Genomic DNA, 26,191 nt, shown 5'->3' with positions numbered 1-26,191 from the left:
AGCTATAATCCAGTATGCCCGACAGCATGGATGAAAGCTAGCCAGCCTCTGGTCCTAGAGGCGGGCTCGAGGGTGCTCCTCACAGGGGTAGATCCCACACGATAGTGGGGTAGACGGTTCTCTGCTCCAGCAGTCACGGTACCAAAGCAATATAATCCAGCCAGAAAAGGCTCTGCATTCGCCGGTGTAGGTTCTCCGGTGTACATATCCAACGGTTCTCGTCTAGGACTCCTCGGGTGGTGGCACGAGTTTAGGCCGCCCAGCCTGGATAAGTGCACTAGCTATAGGTACGACGAACCGGTGGTAATGCTGGTCACTGAAGAACGGTAGCCGCACGATACACTATAAATGATAGACTATTACTTCACATTAGAATAAGTACTTCACATTAGAATAAGTCGAACTCAACGATACTGCGTTAAACTCTGACACTTTAGCTATATATTCGCACGCGGTTCTCAAGGCTCTATTCAGGGGCAAAGAGGCCCACTTCACGGCATGTTGTCTCGTGGTGAAGGCTTCAACGTTAGGATAAGACTAGACTGCTGTATCCACCTGCAACGTATTTATACGTAAGGTGAATAATCTAGTGCCAACCTCAGTTCTGTCTCGTATTACTGCGCAAACCTGGACATGTTGAGACATGCCTTGGCGTTGCCTTTGAACTTGCCATTGGGGGTATGGCCGTTGGCGCCTAGGGGTCGCTGTCCAATAGGAGAACGAATATTATGGTCTGGTTTGTACCCAGGTAAAGGGATATTCCGTGTATATATACAAAGAATATACAAGGGATATCAAACGATATACAAATATTATACAAGGGATCTCAAGCAATAAATATATATATTCGGTTTAATCTGACCCTTTGTAACAGTAGTATTTGTAGCTAAACAATTATTTTGTTTATTAGCCTATTTGTAATAATTCGTTATTAGCCTAGGAAACTCCGTATCTTGGCTTACCGGCTGCAGTGGACGTGGATGCAGATGGACCACTGCGCGCAAGGCAGTCAAATACGGCGCATTTCTGCACACTAATATCGTGTTTTGCCAACAAATGTTTTGATAGGTTGCTCGTATTGCCTTGCCACCCTTACTGGCAAATGTTTTGTTGCACTTGTGGCAACGTGCGTTGTCGGCATTGACCCTTGTAAAGTATATCCAAACTTTAGAACGCTTCGCTCTATCCGCCATCACGACTCAGTGCATGCAGACTCAGAGCTGTCTGTGTCTGTGTGCAGCGCGCTTCAGCACGGAGACAGCACTTTCATTAAGGAGTACCCGTATTTGTAGCACTACTAGCGAGCGAAAGTACCCGTATGTGTAGCGACTCGCGAGGAGTGTGTGTAATAATGACTCGCTGCGGCTCGCTTCTCGTGCAGAGACAGAGAGAGGAGAGATCGTTTGCAACTTTTAAATAATAATAATAATAATAATAATAATTTCTCTAGAGTATCGATAGCAGTACCGAGGACGTCGGAGCTTATAAATACTCCGGTATTTTCTAATATAGTACCGGTTCCCGTTTAAAACCGGGGTCCGGGGGGCATCCCTACTGTGGATAGACACGCGGTACCTCCGTTACATGTGTGTGTCAGAAAGGGAGATCATAGACATGCAGGGAGCAAAATTAACTTTTTGACTCACCGGCCAGTGGCGGGTAGATGGGAAGAGTCTACCCGCCAAGCATATTTCTTACCTGCCAAAATTTTTTTTATTAAAAAAATATATATATATATTTTATATAAATTTTTTTTTTTTAAATAAAATATATATTATATAATCATACTTGTAGTTGTATTATCTGCGAGACATCGCCACCACGCAATAAGTCAAAATGCTTGCTATCTGCAAACAGCTCCACTGTCTGTGTGTATACTTGAGTAGCCTCCAGCTCCAGCAAGGATTCTCCGGCCCTGCAGCTAGACCCTATATTCAGCTAGACCCTACATTCAGCATGCAAGGATTCTCCGGCGATGCAGCTGGACCCTATTTATAACGTTACGGTTATGTTGTCAAATCACATTCAACATGCCCTCAGCTAGAATACGCATTCAATCAATGTTATAAGACATTGATATCAGGAGCTATCTGTAGCTACTGCTAGCCCGGTAGATAACGTTAAGACAATTTAGTTTACTGGGACAGCTCGATCTAACGTGAGCTAGCTAACGCGAGCTAGCTAACGAGGGAACGGAGGTATTATGCACTCGAGTAGACTATTGCTGGAGCATTTGTTGATATCAGTAGCTAGCCAGCTAGATACCGTTAGACAATGCGTTAGCACTAGATGCTGCGGGCGAGCTGCTACCATTCTGAGAGCTTAACGTTAGCACTAGATGCTGCGGGCGAGCTGCTACCATTCTGAGAGCTTAACGTTAGCAGTGGCACTAGAGCTGCGGGCCGCTCTGTGTTGATACGAGCAGAAGCCAATAGTATCCCGCTACAGGGCTGGCCCGGCTGGGCGGATATGACTCGTTGCCACGTTTTTTTTCAAAATAAGAATATCATACGAACCGAATGCTGCTAACTGCCGGAGCCATCGATATTATGACTCTAGCTGCGCTTGGGCCGGAAATGAGACCCGCACAGATTTTCAAAATAAGAGTATCGTTATGAACTACACGTCTACATGCCACACGGCGGGCAGGGCTCTCAGTGGCAAGCGCCAAAGGTAAAAACTGAGCGCCCCTGGCAGGCGGCGGGCTTTAATTTCGCCCCCTGTAGACATGAGAAGGCTGTATTTTGTGCATATGTGTACAAGTTGCAAGGGGGGTGGGGTAGTGTGTGTAGAGATATATTAGAGCCATATGGAATCCGCGTTCACGGAATCGCGGAATTGAGCAATAAAAATTGAATCAACTGTAAAAAAAAATTTAAATAATCATATTTTTTTATTTTTTATATGTTGTGGGACTTGTACAGCACTTTGTTCAACTTTGTCAGTGCTGTAAAGTTTAAACCTTTTTAAATCTTAGACAAACAAAACACTTTGCTTTCATGAAATATTGTAAGCCGTCATTTGAGGCTTTATAAAAGCAGCACAATGAACACAAATCTGTCAGTGCCGAGTCCGACCTCATCTTAAATAACAAACAACATTGCTTGTTGCAGTTAACAAAGAGAGGCAGAGTTGATTTAGCAAACAAATATATATATATATATATATTGTAATTGTAACCTATGAGGGCCGTACAGAATTTCCCTCTATATAGGGTGCCAGGACACCAATAGTACCATTGGAAGGTTGGTAGTCCCGATCCACCTTCACCTTTTTCCCTCTGGAGGGTTGAAAGTTTGAGTCTGCCAGAGGGAGCATGGAGCTGAAAACGCTAATTTGTGGAAGAATATTCATTTTAATATATGAAAAAGAGAATGGAATTAGAGGGGATAACCCTGCATGGACTATAACGCATATTATGACCATATTTTATATTGCTTATATTGATTGTAACTTATATTATGACCAATAGGGTATACAGACCATCATCTGCACCTCTGTGTATATATGGTTTATTTTATTAAAATTGTATATTTAGATTTAATTAGTTTATTGCCTATATATATTACTCTCCTATTACCGTGAGCATTATCTGTACCCCTCCTGCTGCTATGACGACTGAATCTCCCAAAGGGGATCACTAAAGGAATATCCTGTCCAGTCCAGAGGATAGAATGTTTTCCCCTCTGCATGGGTGAGACCTGTTTGCTGCCATCTCCACAGTGACCTCTTTGAAGTGTAAGAGAAGGGGAGCCATGTTTTTATTTACTTGAAATAGTGCATGTATGGCTGTGTATGACAGTATACTAAAGTAACTATATCAGACATTACAAGTTCTGCAATAAGGTCAACCTAAGGTCAGTCTGTCTACTTCAAAGACACGAAACAGCAAACACACACACTTTCTATGCCTATAATGGGGAAATGGCAGATTTGAGTGGTGAACAGTAAAAATGACAAACTTTACTATTTTTCTCAAAGATGAAACCCTAACATTACAGAATGCATGATTATTATTTGTAATGGCTATGAGATTAAAATATGTGGTTTTAATGGGAGTTAATGGGACATTTCTGTCCTCAAATTACTTAAGAATGATTACAGAATTGTAAATCTGCTACACAAAAACGAATAATGCATCAAAGTCAATATTTTGTCTAATCTTTGACATATCCAAGACTGATGAGACCGGTGGTTGCTCTCTAGTGGTTAATGTAGCGCAGTACTGGAGGCAAGCGCTACCGGAGTCTCATGGCCAGTACAGAGAGACTCAGAAGGAGCTTCTATGCCCATGAGGGCCCAGGAGTTCAAAACTTTTAATCCCTATCTGATCCGATCCGATTTTTAAATCCCATTTTTTGTGATCCAGGATCAGACAACTCGGCCAGATTTTGCCCCGGTATTTCAAAGCAATCCAGGATAGGATCACCCTGATCCAGATTGAGACTTTTCAAGATTACTAGATCCGAATATCAGTGCTTTAATCCTACCGATCTCCGATGGGAAAAAAGGAAGACAAGGACCACATTGCAGAGACATCTATAATGTCTAATTATATTGTTAAATACATAAAGGACATCAAATCATAATGGAATTGTAATTCTTTTTTAAAAAGACTCCCATGGGTAACATAAAAAAAAACTTGATTCAAAGGCAGCTGGATCATCCAGACGTGCTTTGAGGAGCTGAATTCTACGTGAGATTTCTGTTTGCTGAAGGTGATGACAGATGGACTTTTTTTTTGTTGAATATATTTTTTCTTTAAAGGTGCTATGCATTATAAATGTCATTTTTCAGTCTCTAGCATTGTATTATAGTAATAGGAGTTCGTATCAATGTGTTTTTGGGCCTAAATACTATATTGGCGAATTCCTCAGCTACAGCCCATCCCCTCTTTGCCTCTAGTAAATCAGGTCATGTTGATTTGACGACCTGGTGCACGTCACAGGGCGCTGTTTATAGCGCACGGTGATGTGATTGGCTCTGTGGTTTTAGTAATGCCCGCCTCCATTCTTGCTACCTGCAGGGTGGAAGGTTTGTCCAGAAGATCACTAATCAGCTGAAGCCTGATGCGGTTCCCTCGGTCTTCGACAGACAGACCGGCGTTAGCTCTCGGGACTCGGGAGCGATCGCTAGCTACTTAGCACCAGCCGGGGCCGGCGTTAGCAACCGGGAGCGTCGTTGAGCATTCAGCCTGCTGGCTACCTATATCCACTTCAACCAGCGTCGCGGAGCATTCAGCCTGCTGGCTACACAGCTTGTCGGTGTGCTGGAGCCTCTGCAAGCTAACGGTAGCTGGCTCCAGGCTATTAGCACAACGACAAGCTGCTGGAGCTCCCGACGCTCGGCTGGTTGAAGTGGATCTAGGTAGCCAGCAGGCTGAATGCTCCGCGACGCTCCCGGTTGCTATCATGTGCAGGTCCTCTTCTCAGACCTGTGTGGCAAAGCACTGCACACGCATCATGCAAGCTACACATCGCTGCATGTTGATCAATGGTGGCCCACTCGGTGCATCACAGTGGGCTACTATTGTGCTAACAACAACCGCGGTGTCCGGCTTGTCGGCCGGCATGAGTGCTCGATTTGGGGTGGTTCTCTCCTCCTTGTGTGCCCCCGTTCTCGCGGGTGTCCTGCCGGGGAGCTTGTGGACGCGACAACAGCGGCGGCCGTAGCGTTAGTTAGCTCATAGCTATTGTGTACCACTAGCGTTACGGCGGGCTCGAGCACCCTACGGCTGCCGCCGTTGTCGCGTCCATGGGCTCCCCGGCAGGGTACCCGTGGGGACGGGGGTGTACAGAGAGGAGAGAACCATTTTGTGTCGGGCGTGCATGCCGGCCAGCGAGCCGGACGTCGGGATATGTTGTTAGCACAATAGCTACCAAGCTAAGCTATGTTAGCTTCTAACGGTGTATACACAATATGTACAACGACACAATGATTTACATTATTACAAATATGGTAACGTGGTTGTGGCTTTTACAAATAGTGGTAACATATATATAGATAGACAGTACTGCTACATCTCTATATTTATGACATACCATATTTGTATTGCTACAGTACTGCTCAGTACTGCTATGATGGAGACCAGAGAAAGACTTTCGTCTTGTTTACATCAGGGTCCCCCAATTTCAATTCATGGTAACATATTATATATATATAGATAGACAGTACTGCTACATCTCTATATTTATGACATACCATATTTGTATGTAACCTGAAACCTAATCTCTGACGGGGAGATGGGCGGAGCTATTTGGTGGGTGGCTGTCACTCAAAGCATTCTGCCAGAATGGGTGGAGCCAAGCCAATAATAGCCTGCTTTCATGAGGCTGAAAAATGCTGGTTTTGAGTACAAGATTAGAAATATAAAACAATGATTATTTTTGGAATAAAAATTACAGATGTGTTACATAGACTCACAGGAAGTGTGTAAAGTTGCCCAAATAGTGCTAGGAATAGCAGTGCATAACCCCTTTAACCTAAATTACATTTGTGATTGACAATCTTTGTTGTGATACTTTTATGAGCATAAACATTTATGTCATCAGCATTTGGTTGAAAACAAAATAGGCCACCATTAACGTGACAAAAAAAAATATTGATTTGCCATGAAGGCTAAGAATTGTGTATTATTTCAGTTAACAAACTTTGCCATCTTATTTATATTGAAACATATTTTTTTGGAAATCCACCCCTCTGATGGGATCAAGAGAATCCAGTGTTTTGGGATCAAATTGATCCCAATCCTGTGTTGTCGGTTTGAAATACCCGTTTTGAAGATTTGATCCAGATTAAAGCTTGGATTTGATTTCCTGATCTGATCGGATATCAAAGTGATCCTGATCCTGTTTTTTGGTTTAGAACTACCCACAATCCAAATCTGATAGGGATTAAAAGTTTTGAACTCCTGGGCCCAGGCCATCAGGATGCTCAATGACTCCATGTAACAACCCATCATCTACACTCACTGCACACACATCCACATGTACACACTCACTTTAAACAAACACTCACCTTACCACTCACTTTATATTTATCTATTATTAAAGAGATTTGCACCACTTTCATACCTCATTTGCACCCTACCCCAAGTTTTCTCTCTGCATTCTACCTCACTGGTACTCATTTTACTCTGTATTGTATATATGTTTGTATATTGACTTTACCTACTTTTTACTTCTTAATTATTTTGTACTTACTTTCTCTTTACTGTATGTAGCACACTCTCAGGGGCCAATACAGAAACAAGCATTTCATCATAAAGTATCCTGTATTTTGTTCTGACAAACTTGAACTTGAACTTAACCAGGATCCCCAGTACAGAACTGAAAGGGTCTATAGCTGTCAATACATTGGCCATAAATATAACTGATCAGGAGAATAACCAGACACTTCTGTGATCTATTGTCTATATGAGGGGTCAGCGGACAAGTGGTCGGGGCTCTTTTCCACAACCACTGACTCTGTGGGAGTGTGAGGAAGAGAACACATGATGTGATTGAATAAAGTACCGGAGAAACGCACTCTCTGGCTGTTCGAGTTCTTTTAATCTCCAATTCCCACTACACCAACCAGTTGCTGGGATTAGATCAGCCCAACCAGTTGCTTTTTTTAAATGGTTGTTTAACCCATTCCGTTTTAATTTGACTGCTTTTGCTGTGCTGCATCAGTCTGTCTCACCATACTCCTTTTATTAGCTTTTATCTAATTCATTACTTCATTACCACTATTGTTGTTTTATTCCTATTTCAATTATTGTGTTGTATTTATTTTACATGATTTCTACGTTAAGCACTTTGTATTTCAATCTTGCACAAAAGGCTCTATATAAATAAAGTTTGATTTGAATTTTAAAAACAACCAACAGGCATTTTTCTTAATGTGTAAAATCCTGTTTTTTTTATTTGTGTTTCTTTGTTACTTAACTGTATTGAAAGGTCCTTTATAAATACAGTAACATTTACTTTAGAGGGCATACTAATCATAATTACGCACCTATTGAGGAATTTGATGTTAAACTATTGATTATTGTTACTCAAGTCTCAGACCTGATTACCTGAAATCCTTCCAGAATGGCTTCTACTTCCCTTCCTAATGACACATTCAGTAAAGACCTATCCATCTGTTTACCTCAAATAAAAATCAGTTAACATTTAGTTCCTCATCAGGTCCAAGGTACTTTATTATTTATAAAAGTAAGGCGTTAAATGCTCCGCTCAATAGGAGTTCACTCCACCTGGAATATGACCTCTCCTGGATATCTCTATACATCACTGGTATTGGCCTTCCCCCATATCTCAATATTGATAATTGAAAACAGGAAGAATGGCTTCTCGTTTACCTGGGCACACAATTAAATATTAGTACCTAGCTCTACTTTTCAATCAATGACATAATTTTTCAGATTAGATTAGATTCACTTTATTGTCATTACACCTGTTCTGGCGGTAGGCAAACTGGTAGGGGTCAAGTGAGGGTGGTAGGCAAACTGGTAGGGGTCAAGTGAGGGTGGTAGGCAAACTGGTAGGGGTCAAGTGAGGGCGGTAGGCAAACTGGTAGGGGTCAAGTGAGGGCGGTAGGCAAACTGGTAGGGGTCATGTGAGGGTGGTAGGCAAACTGGTAGGGGTCAAATGAGGGTGGTAGGCAAACTGGTAGGGGTCAAGTGAGGGTGGTAGGCAGGATTTAAGGTGAGCCAGGACTAGCCTCTCGAAGCACTTCATGATGATGGAGGTGAGTGCTACGGGTCGGTAGTCATTGAGGCTCTCTGGGGAGGCGTGTTTAGGGACAGGAATGATGGAGGTGACTTTGAAGCATGTGGGAACTTTTGCCTGGGCCAGGGACAGATTGAAAATCTCAGTCAGGGGCGGCCGGGTAGCGCAGCAGACTAAGCGTCTGCCTACCACCGCGGAGACAGTGGAAGGGGATTGGCATAACGACTAACAGTGGGATGGGAGAAAAATCGGAAAAAGGAGGGGGGAAAAGATAAAAAAAAATATATATATATATATATATCTCAGTCAGGACCCCTGTCAGCTGCCCAGCACAGACACCGAGTACCCGCCCGGGGATCCCATCGGGTCCGGCAGCTTTTCGTGTGTTGGTTTTGCACAGTTCCGGAAACACGTCAGTGGGGGAGAGTGTGAGGGTCAGGTGGTTGGCCGGGGGTGGGGGTCGTGATGGCCCTCTCGTGGTTGTCCCTGTCAAAATGGGCGTAAAAGTAGTTTAGGTCGTCTGGGAGGGAGGGGTCAGTGGTCGGGGGGGGGTGGCGTGTTTGGGTTTGTAGTCTGTAATGGCCTGCAAGCCCTGCCACATGCGCCGGGGGTCAGAGCCATTTAGATGCCCCTCGACTATGCGTTTGTCGCTAAAGATTAGGGACAAACGCAATTGGCACAAGTGTAAATCATGGATTAGTCACTCAGTTTTAATGTCCGACTTAGCTCACCTCGTTTGTCTGCTGTCTGTGGATCCTACAAGTTCAAAGCACTCTTGGTTTTTTTTTTTTTTACGTTTAATTAATTCATCCACTCTGGTTGGATGGTGTGTATGTATCATATTGTGCTGTATAATGACAATACATTTGAATCGAATCTCATTTTGAAATCGCTACCTGTTGAGTGGATCACCATGGTGCAATGCAATCACCTCCGAAGCTGTCTGCCACTGTCGTGTCCATAGGCAGCGTAGCGATTTCAAAATGAGATTTGATTAAAATGTATTGTCATTATACAGCACAATACATACATACACACCATCCAACCAGAGTGGATAAATTAATTAAACGTTAAAAAAAAAAAAAACTTTGGGATGGGTGAAAAATACAGAAAGCCCAAAAATAAATAGAATAAAAAAATAAAAATAATGATGGCATTCCAAGGATTGTTGATTGAAAATTGTATTAACAGATTGCAGAATGGGTACAGTACAGTACAGCTCAATACACACAATTGTTAAGGGGATGCAGACCAGAGAAAGACTTTAGTCTTGTTTACATCAGGGTCCCCCATTTTCAATTCATCATAACATATATGACATACATGACATATAGATAGACAGTACTGCTACATCTATACATTTATGACATACCAGATTTACAGATACAGTACTGTTTGTGATACAAAAAGAGTTTAAAAAAGAGAGTATATACATTTGACGAAGAAACTGTACATTGGAGGAGGTGGGGTGGGGGGTAACTGTACATAGGAGGGGTAATTGGGTAGGTGGGGTGGGGTGGGGGGACTGTACATAGGAGGTGGTTCGGTGGGTGGGTAGGCGGGGTAGAGCAGATAGCTTTAGATAAAGGATCAAATGTCTCCTCTTATCAATGTCTTGCACTGCCTCAATAACACTAGGAGAGGAAGGCTGTAGTTTACAGAGAAATATCACTTAGTGGGTGACTTATTGCACACTATCATTAATAAGAAGGGACCCTGTTTTCATTTTGAAATACATGACCAGCAGCAGCAACAACATGTGTATTAAAGGCGAATCTCTTTCATCTCAGATATTAAACAGTCAACCTCATACCAGCAATAACGACCAGTTCTGACTGGAATAGTTTCAATACTGGCTACTGACTGTAGATCTGAAATAAAGGATCAACCACAAGGGGGAGCCAGTTTACCTGACATATTCTGCTCTTGTGTAGGAGAATGCTGTTATGCATCAAGTCATGGGCTTTTAACCCAATACTTCTGTTATAAACTAGAAGACTAAGAATATAATAATTGGTGTGACCAATGTGAAACTAGTTACAAGCTGGGTTTATCACTCAAAAAGTTATTTTATAGGTAGTAGTAGTAGTAGTTTTATTCAGTCATCACACCCAATACAACACAATCATTCCACAATCTTTGATTTGGCAGTGACTGAAAAGGTACACACTGAAGCATAATGCTTATACATGCATGTCCTATATTCTTAACAAAATTAAGACTCCAAAACAGTATTCTAAAAGAAAATAACAAAAAAAGAATTATTCACATTTGTAATCTTAAAAAATAGCTATACAAACCATTGTCTTAAAAACCAAAAGCGAATGACTCATTCTTATGTATATCAGCATTGTTCCACAAGTTAACCCCAACAATAGAAATACATCTCCTTTTAATCCCTTTCTTAGCTTTTTGAACAGTAAATTTACAAATGTCTCTCAAATAATATTTTCTTTCATGTATTGAAAAAAAACCTTTGCACACCGTCCGGGAGTAACTTTGCTTTAGCTCTGTACATTATTTGCATAATTTTATAATAAACCAAAATCATTAAATGTCATAACATGAGACTTTATAAACAGTGGATTTGTGTGGTCATAGTAACCAGCCTTATGAAGGCTCCGGATGGAGCGCTTTTGCAGTAAGACTATCGGATTTACAGTATTTTATGTCGACCCCCACACTTACATATCCCCCATAGTAAGATATGTAAGGTGAGCAGTAGATAATGTACAAGGCTTTATAGTTTAATATATCCTTACATTTATACAAGATTTCTACAGACTTAGATATTTCCCCTTGAATATAGTTAACATGTTAATGACCTTTCTGAATAAATATTTTGCCACAAACTGGACAGCTAAATGGTCTACAATGACTTATTGTGCATTTTCACATTCCCTTTATCTCTGAACCTGTTCCAACAAATTAAACAACTAGAGTTTCTCTCCAGTATGACTTCCCATGTGTCTTTTCAGAACCCCATTATCACTGAACCATTTCCACAAACTTCAGGATTTCTCTCCTGTATGAGTTCTCATGTGTATTTTCAGAGTTCCTTTGTGACTGAAGCCTTTTTCACAAACTGAACAACTAAAGGGTTTCTCTCCTGTATGAGTTCTCATGTGGATATTCAAATGTCCTTTCTCACTGAACCCTTTTCCACAAACTGAACAATTAAATGGTTTCTCTCCTGTATGAGTTCTCATGTGGATGTTCAAATATCCTTTCTGACTGAACCCTTTTCCACAAACTGAACAACTAGATGGTTTCTCTCCTGTATGAGTTCTCATGTGGATCTTCAAATATCCTTTCTGACTGAACCCTTTTCCACAAACTGAACAACTAAATGGTTTCTCTCCTGTATGAGTTGACATGTGTCTGTTCAAAGGTCCTTTGTCACCGAAGCCTTTTCCACAAACTGAACAACTAAATGATTTCTCTACTGTATGAGTTCTCATGTGGATATTCAAATGTCCTTTGTGAGTGCACCCTTTTCCACAAACTAAACAACTAAATGGTTTCTCTCCTGTATGACTTGTCATGTGGATCTTCAAATGTCCTTTCTGAGTGAACCCTTTTGAACAAACTGAACAACTAAATGGTTTCTCTCCTGTATGAGTTGACATGTGTCTGTTCAAAGTTCCTTTGTCACTGAAGCCTTTTCCACAAACTGAACAACTAAATGGTTTCTCTCCTGTATGAGTTGACATGTGTCTGTTCAAAGTTCCTTTGTTCCTGAACCCTTTTCCACAAACTGAACAACTAAATTGTTTCTGTCCTGTATGAGACAAACTTAATGTTTTTTGTTTCTTGTTTGATATTAGCATCTTTAAACCTGACTGAGGTTCCCCACTCTCCTTCCAATCATCACTGTCATCAGTCTCAGGACAGTCTGAAGAGAGAAGCTGGCCATCTCTAGTTGGTTCTAAATCACCATCTGGATATAAGTTACTGGCTGGTTCTGATACTCCACAGTCCTCTCCACCAGGTTCTGTTTTCATCTGTCCAGTTGAGGTGCTGGGTAAAGAGTAAGCTTCTCTGTTTTTCTCCCCCTGGGTTTGAAGAGGCTGGAAGGACAGAGCGTTCTCTTGACCATCTTCACATTTCACTGGGTCTACTGTGATCTTGGAGAGATCAGCTTCTTCCAGCCCTTGATGTAGTTCCTCTTTGATCTGTAGGAGCTCTGAGTCCTGGGTTTGGCTGAGCAGTGAGGACAGAGTATTCTCTCCACCATGTTCATATTTCACAGGGTGTAAGGTCATCTTGGAGCCATCAGCCTCCTCTAGATATTGACACAGTTCCTCCTGTTCCTCTTTGATCTGTAGGAGCTCTGGGTCCTGGGTTTGGCTGAGCAGTGAGGACAGAGTATTCTCTCCACCATGTTCATATTTCACAGGGTGTAAGGTCATCTTGGAGCCATCAGCCTCCTCTAGATCTTGAAATAGTTCCTCCTGTTCCTCTTTAATCTGTAGGGACTCTGGGTCCTGGGTTTTGTTAAACCATGAGGACTGAGGTTTCTCTTCATCATCTTCACTCTTCACAGGGACAGGGTTGAAAGTGAACTTGATAATATCAGCCTCCTCCAGACCTTGAAGCTGCTCTCCCTCCTGACTGATCCAGAGTTCCTCCTGTTCCTCTTTCATCTGTAGGCGCTCTGGCTCCTCCTGGCTCAGACTGGGGCTCCTCTCCTGCTGCTCAGGGGGAACCTCCTCTTCACAGACAGAGAGCTGTGGGGGGTCTGGAGGGAGGAATAATAATAATATGAATAACAAACATAAAGATGCAGTAGATAACTTTATCATCATTAACACATGGCCCATTTGACATCGAGTATCTATCATTTAAGATGTGAAAAAAAAAAATCCATCCATACATTCCCATTTTATACCGTGGTGAATATAAGTATGGTTTTAGAGCGGTTTAGGGTAATTCCTGGGAGGCTAGTAGGGCTGTCCCCGACTAAGGATTTGGATGGTCGACTATGATTGGCCAAAATTTGCCGTTAGTCGCCTATTGGTAATTTTTTTTTTAAAAGTATCATATTTTTAATATTAAAAAACAAATGTATATATATATATATATTTTATCATTCCATTTGGGCTGTGGGGGGTGCTTAATGTCTGAAGGAGTCGACTGAAGGCTTCTTGTCCTCTGCAAAAGCATGCAATTGGTCCACTGATGGATACATCTTGATATTTGTCTAGTCTAGTGTGTTCATTAGATGGGTAAAATCCTCTTTCAGTGCCTGTGCCTGTTTTCGTAGGCAGTTAGCCTCTGGTATACGTGCCATTAGCGTTAACCATGCTTCTAGGCCTCTTTTCTTTTGGAAAGAATGAAAAAATAATAATAAATAAATTAAAAAGAATTATAAATATATATATATATATTTTTTTGTATTCGACTAAGAGGTTGGCTAGTCGACTACGGCTCCTTTCGACCGATTAGTCGACTAATCTACTAATAGGGGTCAGCCCTAGAGGCTAGTAATAGGCTGCTGTGGCGATAAGAAAGTAGCGAGCCAGAGACGTGGTTCGAGTTGAGGTACTTTACTTCTCACTGCACATAGCATTTACAATAACAACCAACTTAACCCGGAACCGGAAGTGGTATTTCCCCTTTCCCCTAAACAGTAAAACCCCCGCCCTTAAAGGCACAAGCCCACCTTGGTGAATGTCTCTTAATATAGGTCACCACACAGGCCCCCCCAGAATTCACCAATACAAAAACTGCAACTAATTAATAGCCAGTGAACAGTCCATCAGTGAACAGATCACAGCATGAAATAGTCAACGTGGAGGGGGACGGATCAAGCGGCCGAACCGACTGTGCTTAACAAGAGGGGGATTAAGGGAGAGAAGTGGGACCAGCGGCCGGGCCATGGAAGGGGCCAAGGCCGGAACAGAGGATGGGGAAGGGGTCTGAGCCAAAACCGGGGGGCGCCCCCGCCGCGGGGGTAGGGCCGACTGAACTGGTTCGTCCTTGTCCAAGTGAGCAGGCTTAAGACGGCCTATAGTGACCCGCTCTGGCCTGCCCCCCATGTCCACAACAAAGTTTTTAGTGCCTGCCTCCAGGACACGGAAAGGCTCGTCATAAGGGGGCTGCATCGGGGTCCGATGGCTGTCGTGCCGGATGAACACATATTTGGACAATGGCAGGTCCCTGGGGACGTAGGACTGGGGAAGGCAATGGCGGGATGTTGGAATGGGAATAAGGGCATCGGCAACACCCCGGAACACTGTTCGATGGGAGGCGACGGACCAGGAAGCTGTGGCATCCGGAAATAACTCCCCAGGGACCCGCAGCGGCTGGCCGTACACCAGCTCAGCGGACGAGGCCTGGAGGTCCTCTTTGGGGGCAGAACGAAGACCAAGCAAGACCCACGGGAGGCGGTCAACCCAGTCGCCATCCGTAAGGGCAGCCCGAAGAGCGGCCTTCATGTCCCTATGGAACCGCTCACAAAGTCCGTTGCCCTGTGGGTTGTACGCCGTAGTGCGGTGGATCTTCACCCCCAGGTGCTCCGCAACTGCAGTCCAGAGCTCCGAAGTGAACTGGGGGCCCCTGTCGCTTGTGATGTCCCCCGGTGTGCCACAACGGGCCACCCAGCAGCCGATGAACGCCTGGGCCACCTCCGCTGCCGTAGTGGAGGACAGTGGAACAGCCTCCAGCCACCTGGTGGTCCTGTCCACCATGGTGAGGAGGTGAGTATATCCGTGGGAGGGGGGCAGGGGGCCCACCAGGTCCACATTCACGTGGTCGAACCGCCTCTCTGGCACTATAAACGGTGCCAAAGGGGCTTTGGTATGGCGGTGCACCTTGGCACGCCACACATGAGCTAGCCCAGGTACTAACATCCTTCTGGAGGCCAACTTGACCCCCCAGGGCTGTACGCTAAGCTTTTTCACTATGGGGCACACTTGCCCCTAAATGAGATTTAGGGGCAAAACATATTTTTTAGGGGCAAATTTTTAAATAACAATTTTACCATTATTTATATCGATTGTTTTTGATTTAAAAAGAAGAAAAAAAAGAATTTTATATAATTTTTTTTAATAAAATATATATATTATATAATCATACTTGTAGTTGTATTATCTGCGAGACATCACCACCACGCAACAAGTCAAAATGCTCGCTATATGCAACCAGCTCCACTGTCTGTGTGTACTCGAGTAGCCTCCAGCTACGGCCAGGATTCTCCGGAGCTGCAGCTGGACCCTATCCTGTAGCCTCCAGCTACGGCCAGGTTTATCCGGCGCTGCAGCTGGACCCTATTGACTATATTCAGCGTGCCCTCAGCTCGAATACGCATCGACTCATAAGACATTGATATCAGGAGCTATCTGTAGCTACTGCTATATAAGACAACTCCTCAGTGAACTATTTAGTTTAATGGGACGTTTAGTTTTGAACAGTGAGCTAACGCGAGCTATCATGCACTACTAGACTTGCTGGAGATATCAGGAGCTATCAGTAGCTAGCCTGCTGGCAGGCTCACAGAGGTCCCAGTGTCCCACTAGAGACTAGTGTTTACAACAGCCACGGGTGCGGGAGGGCTGGAGGAGGAGGAGCAGCAGACGCTGCAGCTCTCTCCGTGTGTCTGAGTTCAGTTCAGTTCACTATAGGAGGTCGAACGCGTCAAAAATATGAAGCAATACTAACTTTACTTTTCTTCATAGCTAAATCAGACAGTCAGCCAGTCTATCAGAGTGAGTGCTCAGTCGATTGTTCCCGCTGATCATACCTGCTGAGTGCTCACTGCTCAGCTCGCATGAGTGACGTCATCGCGTCATCACACGCCTTGGATCATTTAGGAGTGAAATGCGAATGCAAGGCTTGAAAGCACTACTCGCAAGCCCGCCCCCAGATAATATTTACCAATCGCAACGGCCAATTAAAGGGGCAATTCGCGACCATCTCGTCACAGTGTACAGCCCTGCCCCACCAGCTTAGTGGAGGCCTTCACACCTGGGTGGGAAAGGCTGTGGATCATGTTAAAAACCCGGCGCCGCCAGGCCGTAGGCACCATAGGGCGCGGTTGGCCAGTGGAGATGTCGCAGAGGAGAGTGGCGTTAGCTGTGTCGAACACCACATCCTCCAGCTGCAGTGCAGTAGGGCCCGTCCGATAGGCCTGAATGTCTGAGTCTGTGGCTTGGTCTGCCGCCATGGTGGCATAATCGAGTCCCAAGTGGACGGACCCGATGACCGCCAGAGAGAGGCAGTCGGAAGTGGCAAGTTGTCCTTGCCCGCCACATGCTCAATGTCCGTGATTAACTCGGAGATCGCCGAGAGCTGCCGCTGCTGACGTCCCGACCACGGCTCCAAGGTCTTGGCAGAGGCTAGAGCCATATGAAATCCGCGTTCACGGAATCGCGGACGGAATCGCGGAATTAACCAATAAAAATGGAATCAACTGCAAAATGTGGAATATTGCAGAATTTGGCCTAATCTGGACTGAAATTTAGTTTTTGGGTGGAACGTTTGGTGCACACGCGACCGGGGAGGCGGGGACGCTACAGCGTGTTACACACAACACAGCCGCGGTGCTCAAGCGTCTGGCTGCTTCAGTGTTAACATCGTCAAGAAGCTAAACAATTCCACAATAAGCCCTCAATTCAGAGCAGAACAGTATCCTAATGACTTTTATGCCTCCGGTGATAAGGTGTTTTGCTAATTCTGTCAACGTTCCGTGGACTGGACCCGCAAAAACACTTGCGACACTATTGTGATTAAATAGCTATAACGTTAGGACGTTTAGCTTCTAGCTAAATCTAGTGCACCCATCCATTTGTTTAATGCAAACGACTGCCCTTTATAAACTAAATACACTTAAATAGCTATGTAACGTTATAGGACTATCTATGGAAATGATAGCTTCTAGAAGTTCTAGCTAAATCTGGTGCACCCATCAATTTGTTTAATGCAAACGATTGTCATTATACACTGCCCTTTATAATCTAAATAAACTTAAATAGCTATGAAACGTTACATTACATAGGACTATAGATGGAAATGATAGCTTCTTGCTAAATCTAGTGCACCCATCCATTTGTTTAATGCAAACTATTGTCATTATACACTGCCCTTTATAATCTAAATAAACTTAAATAGCTATGAAACGTTACAGTACATAGGACTATAGATGGAAATGATATCTTGCTAAATCTGGTGCACTCATCCATTTGTTTAATGCAAACGATTGCCATTATACACTGTCCTTTATAAACGAAATAAACTAAACTAAAGGTGCCTAAATTATGCATTACTATATTTCATCACAATATAATAGATATAGCTAGGTTACTGACATTGTCATTGTGATAATGTCAGTAGTAGCTAGCTGTATCTATTGTTTACACTTGAAATATGTATTTTTATTTTGTCACAATATTAATTGAAAAATATTGTGTAAAATTGAACTGTATTTCTGAGTTGAAGCACTTAAAAACATTAAATGGACTGTTATATCTTATTCAATTGTGGACATTTATTCATTCCCACTTATTAGACACTATTTCTGATGGTAAAATTAGCATAAAAGGCAAAATACAGAATTCTGAAATATTAAAACGGAAAAAATGGAATTTGGGAAAAAATATAATGGAATTTGGAAAATAATAAAACGGATTTCATATGGCTCTATCAGAGGCGTCTGTCGTGAGGGCGACCGGGGCAGTGGGAGAGTTGTGCGCCAGCAGAGCAGCGTTGTCTAGCGCGGTCTTGGCAGCCCCAAAAGCGCTGTCCATCCCCGAGGACCAATCTAACTCGTCCTTGGGCACTTTGCCCCGCAGGGCCTCGTACAAGGGCCGCTTGAGGTGGGCAGCATGGGGAAGGAACCGGTTGTAAAAGTTCACCATGCCCAGGAACTCCTGTAGAGACCGTACGGTGCGGGGACGAGGAAAACTGGCAATGGCCTCCACCCTGGCGGGGAGTGGGGTGGCTCCCTGTGGAGTGACATGGTGTCCGAGGAAGGTGATGGAGGACTGCCCAAACTGGCACTTGGTCGGGTTGACGATGAGGCCGTGTTTACTGAGCTGCTCAAACAGCTGCTGGAGGTGTGTCATGTGCTCCTCTATGGACGTACTGGCTACAAGAATGTCATCCAAGTACACAAACAAAAACGGCATGTCCTGGAGCACAGAGTCCATCAGGCGCTGAAACGTCTGCGCCGCCCCCATGAGCCCGAAAGGCATTCTTAGGCATTCAAAAAGTCCAAAGGGTGTAATGACAGCTGTTTTTGGCACATCCCGTGGATGGACTGGCACCTGGTGGTACACGCGCACCAGGTCCACCTTGGAGAAGATGATGGCCCCCGCTAGGTGGGTAGAGAAGTCCTGTATGTGCGGGACAGGGTACCGGACGCGTGATTGATTGATTGATTAAATACTTTATTTTGACACAAATCGTAGGACAAAAACATTTTAAAAGACAAGACAATAACAGTGTCAACAACGCTGGTCAAAAATGGATAAAACACAATAAAGCCAAGGCTTGTTTCCATTGTGGTCCATACATGGAACATAAGAAGGCACAGAAACACAAATGGACATGTACACTAGACAGGATACATCCTAAAAATGTGTATAAAAACACCTAACCTGACAACTCATACAGTTAACTAATGTTAAAAGAAAATCCGCAAACCCTTAAAAGCAACTCATGATAAAAGAAATAAAAGCCAAGTTATGATAAAAGAGATAAAAAACATTTTAAGACCAATTTGAGTTGCTGCTGAGCCATGTTTTAGGGCGGATTTAAATCCGAGAGGGGAGTTCAGGAGTTTTATGAATGTTGGCAGGGCATTCCACATTACCGTAGCAGAGTAAAAAAATTCATCTTTCCCCATGCATGTCCTGACTCTCGGCGGGACCAGGTCCGTGGGGCTTCCTCTTGTGGCGTGTTTGTGGACATCTCCTACTTTATTAAAATAATTTACTAGGTACTTGGGGACCGTTTCTTTCAGTACTTTAAAAACCAGTAGCATTTTAAGCTGGTGTACCCTTTCTTCAACCCTAAGCCATCCCAGACTGCTAAAGTGGGCTGGCGTTAGGTGAGTCCTAAAGTGAAGGTTGTGCAGGAGTCTCACTAGTTTGTTTTGGGATGTCTGGAGCTTTTTTTGTATTTAATTTTTTTTATAATTTTTTAAACAAACATGACAACACACGATAAGATATACAAGCATTAATTCACAGTGTATATCCAATGAAATTACCATTTAGTCAAATGTCTTATACAGGATATACCCCTAATACCTGTTATCTAAAAACCTACACACGCTCCAGCTCGAACCCGCCCCTCCCGGACCCCCCTTTGGATAATCAACCATTATAACTTGTTCCTAACCAGACATTACCATTATATGCTAGCTTTTATTCTCTCCACCACTTCTAACCACAATGTCATTTTGGATTCATTGAGACCCAAAATTCTTGCTGTAGATATTTCTTGATAAATCACATCGAGATATGTAAGAGTCCAGACCTTCTGGCACATTTTTTCCGGTTGAAACCATTGTGATGCTATCAGCTTTTTAGCCACTGTTATACCGGATAAAACCAATCTCGTTAGCTGTGGAGGTACTGCATGCTCAAAGACATCATTCAGCAGTAATACAGAGGGGTGTACAGGTATATCCAGAATTAAGAGATTTGCTAATTGCTGTGTCACTTCTTTCCAAAATATCTTGACTGGTGGGCAGTCCCAGTACATGTGCATAAATGTCCCTTCGTCCCCATTTGTACATAGGGAGCATTTGGAGTCTTGTTTAAGACCCATTTTGTTCAGTCTTATAGGAGTTAAGTATGTCCTGTGAATATAGTTAAGATTGATTTGTTGATGGTCCGGGTTCCTTGATGCAAGTCGTACATTTGCCCAGGTCTCTTGCCAGTCAAAGTCTGTTTCCAGGTCTGGTATATCCCTCCTCCAGACTGAGTCTAGATGGAGGGTTTCATACGAGGCCGTTAGTAATTGATGATAAAGATCTGATACAAAACCTCTCGATGTCTCTCTTTCGTAGAAAAAATTGTGGTATCTGTGGTGTACAATTGGTATCCTTAATGGAACACCGTGAGCCTTCAAACATGCCAATAACTGTGCGTAAAAATAATATGTGGACTTGGTGAGATTAAATTTTTTGCGTATTTCATTGAAACTATAAAAACCCTGTTTGTTGAAAACGTCTCCTAATGAGTGTATGCCTTGCTTTTCCCATCTAGGGAATCTTATAGGTTGTTTTCCAATCAAGAGTGCATTGTTATTGAATAAGGGAGTATGATTATGCCATTTATGTGGGGTAGAATCTTTTTTTTGTGTTTCACGCCATATCCGGATCGCATGAGTGATTATGGGTCCAAATTTCCGTTCGCATTGCTTAATTGATAATTTGGTGTATACTATGCCCTTCAGCCTATGTGGAGCTACTATATTTTCTTCTAAATTTCTCCAGGATACTAATGCTTGGGGATCAAACCATGTTATTAGTGGTCTTAAAGTGTACGCCTTAAAGTAGTGGTAGAAATCTGGAAATGCCAACCTCCGTCTGCTTTGTTTCTCTGTGCGGTGGATTTTTTTATACGTGGTGGTTTGTTATTCCAAATAAATTTGTATGTGGAGGAGTGTAATTCTTTCCAGTAACCCTTTGGAGGGGGTAACGGTAGCATTGAGCTGAAGAAGTTGGAGGTCTGGAGCTTTGTCTTCATTTGTTTTGATATGTTGCTGTACCATGAAGTGCAGGCATAGTCAAAGTGACAGCTAGGGTCCTCAGAGCGTTTCTATTTATGAACGAGGAAATTCCAAATAAAAAATTGGTTTTTTGATCGACCTTAGTAATAACTTTTTGTGCCATTTTTTCGTTAGAAAGTTTGTTATTTAAAATAAAGCCCAGGTAGGTGACCTCCTCTTTATCCTCAATAATGTTTTCACCTACTCTAATTTTAAAACCCTGGGATTTCTTTAGGTTGGCGTTTGACCCAAAGAGTATGGCCTCTGTTTTTCCCAGATGTAGAGACAATTTATTGTCACTGAGCCAAGAGCAGATCTTTTTCATTTCACTGCTCAGGACACTTTCCACTTTAGACTTATCCCTGTCAGAGACCAGGAGTGCCGAGTCGTCAGCAAACAGGAACAGGTTGCAATCGCATGCCGATTTCATGTCATTAATATTAAAAACAGTTGAGGCCCCAAAATGCTTCCTTGGGGGACCCCACATGTCACTGGAAGGGACGAGGACAAGATGCCATTGATGTCTACCACCTGTTCTCTTCCCTCCAGGTAGGACTTGACCCATTTGGCTGACTTGCTATCAAAGCCTATCGCTCTCAATTTTTCTAGTAGGATGGAGTGGTTGACCGTGTCAAACGCCTTTTGCAGGTCCAACATTACCATCCCGCAGTAGTTCCCCTTGTCCATCTCCCGTTTTATATAATCGGTCAGGTACAGTAAACAGGTGTCAGTGGAGTGTGATTTTCTGAAACCTGATTGGAACTGGTACAGTAGTCTATGTTCAGTCAGGTAGTTGTCTATCTGCTCATATACCAGCCTCTCAATTACCTTTGATATGGAACAAAGGATAGAAACGGGGCGGTAGTTACCTGGATCTAGTTTGTTTCCTTTTTTAAATAGAGGGGTTACCCTAGCAAGCTTGAGTTCTTGCGGGATGTGACCCTGGTTGATGGAGAGGTTGGTGATATGGGCTACAATGGGAGCTATGATGGAAGCAGAGTCTCTGAGAAATCTGGTGGGAATATTGTCATGGCCTGTGGCTTTTGTTGGCTGCAGCATACTGAGCTTTTTCATAACCTCTTCAGTAGTTACTTCAGTCAATTTAAAATCATTTTCACGTACACCGAGTTCTAGGCCTGCCACGATAACACATTTTGCTGGGCGATTAATTGCCCCCGAAAATATCGCGATAAGCGATATTATTGCGACCGGTTAGAGAATTTTTTTTGAGAAATTTATTTCCCAAAACTTTTATTTTGAAGCCCACCGCTCCGTCTTTTCCGGTTTTAGACTTTTATTTTGAAGCCCACCGACCGGACCGGAAGTATTGTTGCGATTATCCTAAGCAGAACATATGAGCCGACAACATGTCTCGTCCGGTTGTTTTTGAGCTAATAACAAATGTTGAGATTGTTGGTGAACAACTAACTTTAGGTTAGTTTTAACGTTAGCTACTAACGTTAGATGCAGCTACTACAGGCAATCAACGATGAGGAGGAAGCGTCAAAGCAGTATATAATAGAATAGCTGTGGTGCGTAGGCACTGCAGCACGACTCGAAACTACCGGAGTGTTATAATAAATTAATTCATGTTTAACTTGTCCCCGTGTCCAGTCCTTTGACCAGCCCCACCCGTTCATTGTAAACAATGATGCATGTAATTGTATTAACGTTATTCTGTGTTGTACTTGTAGCTATGCTATACGTTGTATTTCGTTTGTTAGCTAATGTTAGCATGGAATGAGAATCAAAGCTCTATCTTTCATCTTTATTTAGCAGTCCAGTTTCTCCGGGCAGTAGCGAGTAACTACTTGGGTCTAAAAATAGCTAACGTTACACTACAAATAATGCTACTTGGTTAAAAGGAGCCACACTATTGAGAAATGTAGTTAAGCTGTGGCGTTGCCCCACGGGGCTCCCGTGCTGTACTCTAGTAACGTCAGCGACCCGCCTCCCAACACGGACAGTGACTGACAAGCGGCACTGGTTCCGCCTCATTAAAACAAACGCGCAAATAGCAATTAATCGCGCCCGTCAAAATCATTGCATTCATTTTAATTATCGCAGCAATTAATCGATTTATTGCTTATCGCGGCAGGCCTACCGAGTTCCTTATAAAAGGCCTGGATGTGCTGTATGCCATATCGGCCAGAGTGGATCGGCAGTTTGTTCACCAAAGTGGTAGCAACAGTTGTGAAGAAGGTGTTTAAACAATTTGCCACGCTCAATTTGTCAGAGATGATCGTGTTATATATTTTCAGGTTGAGATTTGTGGTTTTAGTCTTGAGTCTATTATTGTGACCCAGTGTTTTTAAAGACTTCCACAGTTTGAGGATTATTTTTATTTTCCTAAATTTTTTCGTTAAAATAGTTCAGTTTTGCTTTTTTGATAATATTGGTTACTCCATTTCTTAGTGTTTTACAGGTCTCAAAGAGCTGTTCATTTTTAGTTTCTGTATTTAGAGAAGCTCTCATTTCTCACTCTGAGAATACTTTCCCTAAGGGGATTGCACTTCCGTGTTCGGTTTGCACGGCCTGATTGGCCACTGACGTACGCTAGTTTTGCCCCCGGTAAGTTATCTACGACAGTTACGCCCAGCTCGCGCCTGCATTATCCAATTCATCTTTGAAATGAATCATTCCAGCAAAGCAGGCTTCTATTATTCGAATTACTGTTTTAATGGGTATCACAGTAGTAAGTCCTACTGTAGAACATGACATATTAGCATGACATCTGATTTATTAATGCCAATACTAAAGATTAGGGACAAACGCAATTGGCACAAGTGTAAATCATTAGTCACTCAGTTTTAACATCCGACTTAGCTCACCTAATTAGTCTGCTGGCTGTGGATCCTATGGTCACAAGTTCAAATCACTCTTGGTTCAATTTTTACGTTTAATTAATTTATCCACTCTGGTTGGATGGTGTGTATGTATGTATTGTGCTGTATAATGACAATACATTTTAATCAAATCTCATTTTGAAATCGCTACCTGTTGAGTGGATCACCATGGTGCAATGCAATCACCTCCGAAGCTGTCTGCCACTGTCGTGTCCATACTGGCAGCGTAGCGATTTCAAAATGAGATTCGATTCAAATGTATTGTCATTATACAGCACAATACATACATATACATACACACCATCCAACCAGAGTGGATAAATTAATTAAACAGAGAGACGAGAAATCTCATCGCTGGCACTCAAAGTGTTAAGGCAGAGGGACTGGACAACAGGGTGACATTCACAGGTGTGCAGACTTGAGCATGTGAGGTAAAACATGCACTGGAGAAGGAGCCGCGCCCACAGGAAGCAGAGATTGAGGGTGTGACAAAAATAATCGTTAGATTAGTCGACTACCAAAATAATCGTTAGTTGCAGCCCTACTATGGGGTGTGAGTTTAGTTGCAGGAACCCTTAACGTCCACAGCCACTTCACACTGTCCATCGTGACTGTGGATAGACACGCGGTACCTCCGTTACACTCACCCCCCCTAAACTCACTCCACCCAGGGCATCCGGGTCACTGGGCACCACTGAAACCGGTCTCATTTCACATGCCCTGAGTGGGAGTTGAATCCCGGTCTCCCGCGCCACGGGCAACATCGCAGATCGCTATACCAAGAGGTGAACTCTGGATGCCTCTGGGGAGTGAGTTTACTACACTGTCCATCGTGACTGTGGATAGACACGCGGTACCTCCGTTACATGTGTGTGTCAGAAAGGGAGATCATAGACATGAGAAGGCTGTATTTTGTGCATATGTGTACAAGTTGCAAGGGGGGTGGGGTAGTGTGTGTAGAGATATATTAGAGCCATATGGAATCCGCGTTCACGGAATCGCGGACGGAATCGAGGAATTGAGCAATAAAAATTGAATCAACTGTAAAAAAAATAAAAATAATAATATTTTTTTATTTTTTTTTTTTTTTATGTTGTGGGACTTGTACAGCACTTTGTTCAACTTTGTCAGTGCTGTAAAGTTTAAACCTTTTTAAATCTTAGACAAACAAAACACTTTGCTTTCATGAAATATTGTAAGCCGTCATTTGAGGCTTTATAAAAGCAGCACAATGAACACAAATCTGTCAGTGCCGAGTCCGACCTCATCTTAAATAACAAACAGCATTGCTTGTTGTAGTTAACAAAGAGAGGCAGAGTTGATTTTGCAAAAAAAATATATATATATACATTATATATATATATATATATGTTTTTTTTTATTTTTTTTTAATAATCTAATTTTATTTTCATATTCGAATCCCATGCCCATCGAACGAAGCTTCGAAGTATTTCAGACAGCCCTATTAAATGACTGTTATATCTTATTAAATTGTGGACATTTATTCATTCCCACTTATTAGACACTATTTCTGATGGTAAAATGAGCGTACAAAGCAAAATACAGAATTCTGAAATATTAAAACGGAAAAAACGGAATTTGGAAAAAAAATTAAATGGAATTTGGGAAAAAATTAAACGGATTTCATATGGCTCTAAGAGATATGTCTGGGACTGAAGGCTGATATGTGTATGCAATTATGCATGCGTGTGTGTTTGTGCATGTGGGATAGTAAGAGAGACCGGGAGAGAGTGTGTGCATGTGGGATAGTAAGAGAGACCGGGAGAGAGTGTGTGCATGTGGGATAGTAAGAGAGACCGGGAGAGAGTGTGTGCATGTGGGATAGTAAGAGAGACCGGGAGAGAGTGTGTGCATCAGGGGCGTTTTTAGGGTTAGAAAACATTGGGGGCT

This window comes from Notolepis coatsorum, assembly GCF_963971535.1.
Source record: "Notolepis coatsorum genome assembly, chromosome: 12".
Taxonomy (NCBI): domain Eukaryota; kingdom Metazoa; phylum Chordata; class Actinopteri; order Aulopiformes; family Paralepididae; genus Notolepis; species Notolepis coatsorum.
Note: the sequence above shows the minus strand (reverse complement) of the source record.